The sequence below is a fragment of the Melampsora larici-populina genome (genome assembly GCF_000204055.1).
Source record: "Melampsora larici-populina 98AG31 unplaced genomic scaffold MELLAscaffold_65, whole genome shotgun sequence".
Lineage (NCBI taxonomy): Eukaryota > Fungi > Basidiomycota > Pucciniomycetes > Pucciniales > Melampsoraceae > Melampsora > Melampsora laricis-populina.
Window position 1 is genome coordinate 383,926 of NW_006768829.1, and position 11,477 is coordinate 395,402.

Sequence of the window (11,477 nt, forward strand, 5' to 3'; positions counted from 1 at the left end):
GGATGTGAAGTGGGCGAGTGTTTGTCCCAAGGGTTGTACGTATAAATATGGTAATCATGTGGGATTTAGGTGGGGGCATAGATAACTGATCGTCATAGTACGGTGTACCTCCTTTGGTCACTCACCTGGGTTCAGTACATCAGATGATCAGAAAAACCATCGGATACTCAAGCTCAGCATCTGCGAACACCCACCGGTTGAATTGAAGCTAGGGTTAACCCCATTACACGCAATGTTGAATGAAGGCGAGACCGGCGACGAGCATTGGGATATTTACTTAAAGACATATAAATCACAGGGATGTCGTGTTAATGCTCCACAAATGATACTCCAGTGTATCCTTAGCTGTCCAGGGCAGGGCGTCAGTAGATGGATGATCGGATACTCAAGCTCAGCATCTGCGAACACCCACCGGTTGAAATCAAGAGAGCATCACTCACAAATTACATTCGTGACGTAGCCCACTGTGCAGATACGTTGATCGTAGATAAACTATGGGGTAGCGGAATGTTTTACTGTAGCCGATATATTCAGAGCCCTGATGTTTTCGCATCTTTAGACCAATATTCCAGAAATACTCCCCTTCGCCGGAGGGATTTCTTCATGCCGCAGTAACGGCCCGGCTCGGTATTCGAGATACTGCCGGCATTGACCAGCATGAGGAAATCCCTTACAATGTCACCTATTTCACTTCGCTTGCGAGTGGACTCATCGACATATTCAAAAGCATTTCAGGAACCACATGCATGTACTGAAGTTGGGATAGAATGAAAACAGCATTTGCTTGATGGCGAGTAAGGTGAGTTCGTGTGGAAGTGTCTAAAAGCGTGAAATGTCGGACCGGGCAGCAAAAAACAAATGAAATTGAATCCTCATAGAGATGGATTATCAATTATCATATCAATCTTTAATATCCAAATTCAATCCCATCGAGCTTCTCTGGTGTTACATGAAACCATGCGAGTCATTCTGTTCTGTTGCATTATTATCGTATGTAACCTTTCTTTTGCATTGCTTTAAGTGATTTTGGAGCCACTTTGGCTGATGAAATCAATACAAACAGCAATTTTCCTCCAGGCTATCGTGAACACAGATACACTGCGGTCCAAACTTTAAGGGCAAATATGTGTTCAAAACATGCCTAGTAATGACATTTGAGAAGCATGGGACTTGTTTACAAGTGACAAATGTGGTTTGTAATTGTGATGTAAATTTTGTGTCTTTGTAGAATATTTGTAAAGTTGATGTACTACCAAGACCTGCACTGAGACCTGAGGTTTGACTTTGAAAACCCAAGTTATATTGCAAAAAACCTTTGCTGAATTGGAGACATCAACCTTTCAGAAAAGTCATAGCTTACTTTTCACAGCTTCTTTCTCTTTCACTCTGGTTTCTTTATTTATTGTTCATTGCCTTTCCTTCCTCTACCATATTGCACCTCAATCTGTGTTCATATCAATTTGTATTGGCTAGACAAAATGGGTTTTGAAGGTTCCTCTATATACAAAGGTAAGTCCAGTCTCTTATGGATGTTACATTGAAGACTTCATGTAAGACCTCTCTTTCTCTCAATCACCATTCTCCACTTATTCAGACCTGTGTTGAGTCAATGAAGTCATGAAATATTGGATACTGATGTATCCACCTTTCTCATTTCCCATCTTGCTCAATCATTTTCATTGTTCTTGTTTCTTGAATTTGGTTTGGTGTTGGTCAATAAAACCTGTCTTCCACTTTACCTTGACCTCATACATTCATGTCAAATTCCAACCTTTTATTCCCCTAAATTCTGATCAATCAATCAATTGTGTTGCAGTGCCAAGTAATTCAAGCATCCAGTTACTACACCCTTTCAATTTGTACTTTACATTGATTCAAAAAAACCTTTCTTATTTTTTTGATCTCCACACATTGTACACTAACTTCCCCTGTATGTAAAGATGTGATGTGTCCTGATCATGACCTCACCTTCCTTGATGAGTTTTTGAGCCTAAAATCTTAGATGACACCAGTTCACCCCAATGTGCTGTATCCAATTTTTCAAAAAGTGACCCAATCAGATTGATTTAAGTTTAAACTGAGTTTATGTTCATTCTTTAATGAGGCCCTTTTGTCAATGTAAGCCAAAGGTTTCATCAGTTTCATCAACATAATGAGAAAATTCCTACAAAAATTCCCTATTGTATAATACATACTTGAAATGTAACCACATATGTTTATCACCATGTTGGTATCCTTGTGGCACTTTGACATGCACACATGGAGTCAGAAATTTTTTTGGTGGGCTTTAGACTGAAATTTGTGTACCCTTTGTGAATGATCATTTGACTAAAGGATTTGTGGGATCCTTTGTCAACAGTTGGGGTCAACTGTGTGCCATCATCTCAATTGACAAAGGGAAGACGTGCCTATTGTGGAGACCTCTTTAAAGGATCTTTCAAGTGTGTTTAAAAAGTCTTTGGTGTGTGCACGTTGATGTGCTACAAGGATGCAGACACGGTGTATGTTACATTTTGACTGGGCATGTTCTCAACATGAAGACAACATGCTTGAAACAAACAGTGGAACTCACATAATAATTACAAAATTCTTGGACCAGTGCATGAGTGTATGAGTGTTCCAATATTTGAGAAGTAAATTATTCTAAAGAAACATTATATTTTGAACCAACATATCCAGCTAGAATTCACTTCAATAAAAATAACAGCACTCTGTTTTGTTGTAACAAAGCCATTTAAACTTTTCAGCACTCAAACTCATAAGTGCCATTTGGTTCTAGTCTGGATAGGATCAACCTTATACATAGACCTAAGCTGACAGCCCACCTATTACTCTATATAGTGTGCAATTAAAATGGTAGACTTTCAAAATCCCCCAAAGAGTCAAGTCAATCAACTCTCTTTATCAATTTTTCATGATCACTCAAGTTGTTCCCACTTCAATTCACTTCTAGAAAATAAACATCTGAAATTACAATGACATTTCTTTGTTAATTCATACACTTTTTTCTATTCACTCTTACTAAAGAATCTGTATCCTCAGATATACAGGTTCTAAAACTTCTTCCAACAGTTACACTTTAGTATCATGTACAGCCAACCCTGTGCCATACATAACCAGCCAAAATGCATAAGTTTTGGCTTCCACCCAGCTGATGTGGGCCAATTTGTTATTGATTGCATAATTATGTCAAAAACCATGATTCAAGTCCCCAAAGTCATAATACATACCTATAAACTGCCCTGGGAAAGTTGTTTTGCCCATTGAACTCAAATCAAAGCCTTTGCAACTAGGTTTGTTGTAATATCAGGCAGTAATGTGCCCTGTCTGGGGTCAAACTGATAAGATGGAATTCTCCAGCTAGAATGAGAAGTCAGAACAAATAGGAAAGTGAAGAAAACCAATCCATCTAACAACTCATGATAAAAACCAACCCCTAGTAGTGTTATTTTTCTACTTAGAGAAAATTTCTTCTTGTTTGTCCCTGCGCCAAATAAAAAAATGCTATTGCATAAATTTATGCAATTTGTAATGAGCCTACCACAACTTCAAGGCTGTGCTATTACTTTAGTATATACTCTACAGACTTTAGCTAGAGCTCCCATGCCTGTTGTACCTTTTACTCTTCATGTTGAAATCTTGCCATCAACACAACTAGTACCTCTTACTCTTACTTCCCATCACAGACAACCCTGGGCCAGAAACCCAGCTGTTGCGCGCTGTGCTGCTGGTGTATTGCGGGATTCACATGCCGCCAAGTGACACAACTTTTAAATCAGTGTTGCAGGACACCCTGAGGTGCAACAAAGCCCTTGGGATTGGAGTTTTTCTCCAACCACAACAGCACTTGTTGTGTTGCAGTCTACATAAGCACTGGTTTTCATGATTTTGTGGTGCTGTTGCGCTCGTTGCGTTGCACGGCGGGTGAGCCGGTGTGCAACTTGGCTTACCTATCTTGTGTTGCAGTGCTAGCAGCAACATAACACAGGTTGCGGCATGTATGCTATGTGTTGTGGAGCAACACAGCCTGAAATGTCTTTGTTTTGCCGCACTGTGTTGCTGGCACAGGGTTGTCAGAGACATTGCACAATTTTAACAAAAGCCTGACATAATGCCTTGAGATATGCATTTAAGCCTAACTGCATACACATACACAACAAGTCTGTCTTGCAGTGCTCCTACATATTATTTTGAAAGAACAGCATGGTATCTCTGTGGCCAAGCTAGGTAGCTTGAGCCACAGCCGGGGATTGGTGACTGAAAGTGAAGTCTTTTTTTTGCAGTGTCTTGCAGCAATACACACAAAAGAATTTATTATTTTTCTAGGTAGGCCAATGCAATTGATAACGAGGATCAAACCAAGGCCCTGTAGTTTAATGACTGTTGGGAGAATACACAACAAAGAATTTGTGATGTAAAGACTATGATGAACAATAGAAAACAAAACAAATGACCAAAAGAGGAAAAAAATGTAATGTAGATACACAGCCCCCAACTACCAGTCACTGGCAGCAACACTGAGCTACACTGCAACATGCTACCATTCATTATGTGTGTAGTGTAGCTGAGTGCAGTTAACAGGAATATCACTTTGAGGATAGTGTAGCTTTTCAATTTAAGCTACACCACAAGCTACCATAGCTGAGTTTTGTGCCTCTGCACTACACTACAGGATCAAAATTTGGTGAGCTGGAGATTTCCCGGGACTCTGTGTATGGTAGCTGCAATTCATTCACACATAAATCAGGCTAATTGTACCTTAGCAGGCTGTTTTTAGCAACACTACCCGACACTATCAGCTACATTTAGATTAGCTGTCTCAGAAATGCTGGCAGGCCAGTGCACCCCATTACTTCAAAATTATTTCAAGATGATATTTCACTGCCAGGATTGAACACTCTCCCAGGTGAAATAATTTTTTTTGCAATAATTAATGATGACAATGATTGATTATTCCAAAAAAAAATGAAAAAAATTCAATTGTGAGGGTGTTTAATCCTGACAGTGTTTGCTTGTTTTTGAAGTAACTAGAGAACATGCGGGCATGCCCGCGTCAGGGGAACTCTTATATTTATCCAATTGTTCCAAAATAACATACTGTAACTTATCACCACTGTAAAGATTGAATACAACTCATACATACATATTTCTAAGCCTATTATTGCAAGGCATTCAACTGGCCACATTGATACGGTATGTACCAAGATGTGAAATTACATGTATCACTATTTTTCACACTTGATGAATGTGTCCCTCAAACCAGTAAGGTTACAAAAAGTTTCTATCACACTACATGAACCATGAAGAATTATCCGCATACTTATAATGATAGAAAGTGGTTTAGGGGAAAAAAGAGGATACCACACCTCTATGTAAAGCTTGAATCCTCTTTGGAACCCCACTTGACCATTTGGGTGATCCCATAACATCTCATTGCATGTATCACACTTAACTTTTACATTTCACCTCACATGTAACATTTTCTGATTTGGTTCAGAAGCTTTGAAGCAAAAGATTTGAAGAAAGATTCTCAACTCAAGGTTTATCACTCTTTTTATCTCATAAGGTTGTTTAGCATGAGTGTCAAGACAAAAAAAAGACATTCAAAATGAGTGATCACCAATTATGGAAAACCTGATCACCTGATTTGGAAGGGTTTTTTTTGAATCTAGAAAAAATTAGGTTTATCAAGGTTTGATGCTCTTGCTTGAACCTATGTGGCGGCTGTGCCCCAAATGACCTAGTACAATGATACTATAACTTCCCACCCAAAATAGTGCTTTATCACTGATATCCCCTCACCAAATGGACAATAGTATCCCACTTCAACATTTGTAAAGAAAGACAGTACTTGAACAGATGATCTCCAAGGTAAACAAAGTTTTCTAAACCAGTTACTGATAATCTAAAAAACCAATACATGTTCAAGTTTGTTTTGTCACCGTGATAGTATATAGGAGTAAAAATTTATGCTCCAGAATTTGAGGTCAACCCTGTGGTTGAATCCATTTTTTCAATTAGCATTTACATAATCCTGTTTAGATTTTCATCATGGCACAGAATTCGAAGTGGGGTAAGAGTAGAATGAGCAGATAATTTTTTATCAGGTTTTCATTGTGATGAGTTAAAGAAAATGTATTTTTTTCAATAGACTTGGACACTGAAAGATAACTATGTTTTGAGTTCAATTTATAATGATTCTAATTAGGAAATCTGGGATTATTGCCAAAAGAATTGTTAGGTTGTGTTTCAGTTGGAGTAGAGGCATCTAGGTGAAATGAAAACTGATGATTCTCAGAAGAATCGTTTGTTTGATTTTGTTGATCAAATCCAGCAACTTGAGGATAGGCTGGATTCTGATAACTTGGCAGTTCTTGAAATTCCCCTGAATCAGGTATGTAAACTTTCTTGGGTTAAGCTACAGTTGTCATCTCAGTGGAGTGATTGATCAAAGCAATATCTGACCCGCTCCGCTCAAAATTGCGGTGGCGGTGCGGTATCGTGGCGGCCGCACCGCCATAGATATGGGTTTTTTGGCCAAGCGGTTATCTCACAGCGCTATCGCTCTAGGGCCTGGCATGGTGTCATAGCGCCACAGCGCAGTTGGGCGGGATATCGGCCGGATATTGCTTTATAGTGGTATGTAGTGTATATATTGGTTTATATTGTATGTAACTACATACAATTGACAAATACTTACCTTAGTGTGATGGAAACCCTTCCTCTCCATCGATGTAAGTATGAGCATCACCATATACCCTCACCCTCCCTCAGTATCTCGACAACCACTCAACAACAATCTCTCTGTCTATGTTTCCGAGGACGGGCATATGTATCATCAACACCAAAGAATCAACAAACCCATACCATCTCGACACATACCATCTCAAAATGTTTCTAGATCACTTGACTCGCTCATTCTAGATCACGTCATCGTCTCGCTAGGGCAAGAAACCATGGAATCAAAGTGGGAACTAGGTGCGAGAATGACAGAATCACGCACCTTATGGTCAGCTTCTGTGAGGGTAGAGGACTTAATTGAGGACTCTATGCTCACTAAATGGGTCAAGTATGGTAGTATTATTTTTATGTATAATGTTTATATTTCAATTATAATGTAATTACAATAAAAAATAAGACTAGGATGAGAAGAGGAAAGGGGAAAGGGTGGTCTGTTGGATAAATCCAGACAGACTACAGTTAAGAGACTCCTGAAGAGGAGGTTTGTAATTATAATATATAAATGTTATAATTAATGAAGGATGGATCCCACAGTCCTTCCTTTAATCTTTTAAGTAACAGATTAAAGAGTGAAATAAGGTCACTACACTGGTTGTTCTTAAAGTCACCAACTTATGGTTGTTCTTAAGGTCACCAGCCTGAAAGTACTTGTATGTAGGTCACTAGCCTTGGGTTGTTGGAAGGTCACCAACCTAAAATAGTTCCTACTTGGGGGAAGTAGAGGATCCAGGAGGAGGGAAGGTATTACTTACTTTTAATCAAGGAACAGATTAAAGTAATGAAGATATCACTAGTCTTATATTTATAAGACTCTTGATGTTACTTCAGTAGAACTTTAATGGTTCTTAAAAGTAGTGTGTAATAAATTGCTTGAGGGAAAATCCTTGAAGGCTGAGAGAGGAGGGGTTTATATATCCTCCTCTCCAAACCTAATTGTAGTGATATTTGATTGTATCATCACTGTGGTTTAGGGTTTAATACTTGCTATTAATTATTATTATTATTAATATAACATAATTACATATACGTGTTATGTATTTTATGTAGTATAAGCATTTTAACTCTTGACACTGAGTTATGAGGTGTAATTGGTATTTTATTACATGTTACATATGTTTTTAAGTTTATATACATATGTAATTGATGTTTGTATATGTTTTATTATATGTTACATGTGTTTTATGAGCTGTATGTACATGTAATAAGGTTTATAAGTAAAAGTACAATATTATAAGTTAGTTTTGGGTACATGTATATGTACTCAGGGCTGACATTCCCCACCCTCAAAGGAGGTCATTACTTCTTTTCAGAAGGTTTATGAGCTCTTTTTTGTGCTCTGAAGTCTCTTAACGTTGTTTTGCCATTGGGTACTTTATCAGCTGGTAGCCATTCATCTTCATCTGCACTTCTGTTCTTGTATCTTACAAGATAAAGTGTTGAAGATTTACCATTGGCTTGTATTTCCCTTTGCTTTATGATATGAGAGAAAATCTTTTCTCCGTCAGTTTCAAATCTGATAGGAGTTTTCTTGGGTATTTCCCTGTCAGGGAATTTGCTCTTATCTGAAGCGTGAAATTTTTTTATTAGTGAAATTGGGAATACTGGGTGTTTTCTCCCAAATTCTTCTGTCAATGCTACTTCAACTGCATTGCTTCCATGGAATTTCAATATTACAAAAGGTCCAACAAATTGGTCTTGAAGCTTCTTAGGTCCTTGTAGATTAGTAAAATTGGTGGTCGAGAGTAAAACTTGTTCACCTACTACAAACTTAGGTTCTTTATGGGTTTTATTCCATCTTTCTTGATTGTAAGTTACAGAATCTTCAATACATTGCGCTGCTCTAGCTCTTGCTTTACCAAGCATATCAAAGAAACTTAAAGAAGTTGGATGAAATTCAACATTTTTATTTTTTATCTGGTCTTTTGGTAATCTGGGACAATAACCTCTCTCTACTTCAAATGGTTTCTTCCCTGTTGTGCTGTGTATGCTGCTATTATATGCTAATTCTAGGGCTGGTAGTAATGTATGCCAGTCATGTGTATATCCATCCTTATCTGTGTAACAGAGTCCCTCAGTACAATATCTCCTGATGATTTCAGTTAAGGTACTAATATTTCTTTCACTGAGGCCATCAGTTTGTGGGTGGTATGCAGTGGAAAGAGCTAATGTTGTTCCAATAAGTGTATGTAGGCTTTTCCAAAATTCAGAGGTAAACTTTGGATCTCTATCACTGATGATGATTCGTGGTAGTCCCACATCACTTATTATTCTTTCCCAGAATAGCAATGCAATGTCCATTGCTGTTGCTTCTTTGTAGCATGGTAAGAACCGTGTTCTTTTTGAAAATCTGTCCACAATGACTAGTACACAGTTGTAATTGTTAATTAATGATGGTGGAAGACCAGTAACAAAATCCATGTTAATGACTTCCCACGCATAGGTTGGTTCTTCTATTCTTTGAAGTAGGCCAAATCTTTTTCCTGTGGCTTTATTTGCTTTTTGGCATCTTTCACAAGTTTTTACGTATTCTTCAACATCTTGTCTCCAATTTGGCCACCAAGCTGTGCTTTTGACTCTGTCTACTGTCCTGTCTTCTGACAGGTGTCCTGACATAAATTCATCATGGCACACGTGCAATGTTTGTTGCATGTGCTCTGTAGTTATTATTACTAAAACTGCAGTATGCTTTTCCCTAAAGTATAGTAGGTCAGATTCAAGTGAGATTTTTCCCTGAGCTAATCCATCTTTCCAAGGTTGCTCAAGTGTGCTTGACAAGCTCAAATCAGTATTACGCGCAGACAATATCCTGGTAAGTTTAGCTGTGTTACTATTCTTTTCATAACTAGCTTTCACTTCATCAAAGAATTCTTCAGATAATTCACATAAACTTATCCCCATTACAGGAATGTCTCTTTCCATCTCCTCTGGTTCCCATGCTGGGTTACTGGAATCATTTGGTAATGCCATTCTACTAAGTCCATCCGCATTGTTATGGAATTTTCCTGGTCTATGTGTAATTGTCATAAATGGTTTATACTCTTGTATTGCCATCATCCATCTCAACATATGTCTACTTGGAGATTTGAGATTTGTCAGAGACCTTACTCCCGTACAATCTGTTATTACTTCAAAGTAGCTACCATCAAGGTAGTAGTGTAATTTTTCTAAGGCCCAAACTAGTGCTAAAGCTTCTAGTTGTGGTGAAGAATATCTGGTTTCAGTGTCTGTCAATTTTCTGGATATAAAAACAATTGGTCCTTCCTTTGGTTTTCCGTCAATTATCTGTGTCTGATGGAGTGCTGCACCTAAACCTTCAATTGATGCGTCTACGTAGAGTTTAAAAGGTTTCTCAAAATCAGGGTGAAACAAGATTGGTGCTGTTGTAAGTATTTGTTTTATTTTATTCACTGCATCAATTCTTTCTTTTGTCATTTCAAAAACTACGCCTTTAGCATAAAGTTTGTATAGGCTACGCGTAATGATTCCAAAGTTTGGAATGTGAGCTCTGTAGTAGCTTGTGAATCCTAAAAATGAACTCAGTTCTTGTTTATCTTTTGGACAAGGTTTTTGTAGGACTGCTGCTACAGAGTTTTGGTCTACTGCTACCCATAGTCCTGATACACGATGGCCTAGGGCTTTACATTCTTCAAAACCAAAATGGCATTTCTTTAAAGATATGGTCATACCCATGGCTTTGGCTCTTATCAATACTTTTTCCATTGCTTCTAGATGTTCTTTCCACGTAGTGTGAAAAACTATGATATCATCAATATATACTTTGAGCCATCCTTCCCTTAATTCTTTTGAAAATTCTGTATCCATCATTCTTTGAAAGAAAGCTGGAGCATTTTTTATTCCAAAAGGCATCCTTATATATTCAAAAATTCCCAAATGACAAATGATTCTGAGGAATTTCCTGCTACATATTTCCACGATGTTCTGGTGGAATCCTTTCATTATATCCATTAGAGTAATATGTTTTGCATTAAAAAGGTTAGTCAAGGATTGGTCTATTCTTGGCAAGGGATATCTATCAGGCTTGGTGTACTGGTTTAGAGCACGAAAATCTCCGCAAAGTCTAGATTTATCATTGTGCCATGCTATTAGAACAGGTGAAGTTATATCAACTTCCTCATCACTACCCACTTTTCGTATTACACCCATTTTAAGTAATTCTTCAATGTGTTTTTCTATTTCTTTTCTACTTCTTGGGCTAGCTGGATATGCACCTTTCCTTAGGATGGGTGGGTAAGGTTTGTCTATTGTGAGTTCTATTTTCACCGGATGGTTCTTAATAACTCCTAGAGGTTGTTCTCCCAAACCAAATTGATCTTTGTATTTAATGACCATTTGAATTATATCTTCTTTCTGACTGTGGGTAAGATTGGGTCCAAATTCCGCTTCTAGTATTTTCTCTCGAAGTTTCCTTGCATCTTCAGCTATTGAAGTTTCTTTCGAAATGTCAGGTTTAATTGACAAAATCTCTTTATGTTGCATCAAGGCAAATTTGATACTTTTGTTATTATTACCAATGGTGAAATATCTTTCTTTACTATGAAATATATCAAATCCATACTGGCTCAAGTTTTCTGCTCCTAAGATGAAGTATTTATTGTTTGCATTTTCCATTACTACAAATTCAGCATTCATTCTGATTGATTGTTTAATATGTGGGAATATCACAGGTAAACTGATTACGCCTAAAGCATGAAGTTTACTACCAACTCCGGAAAATT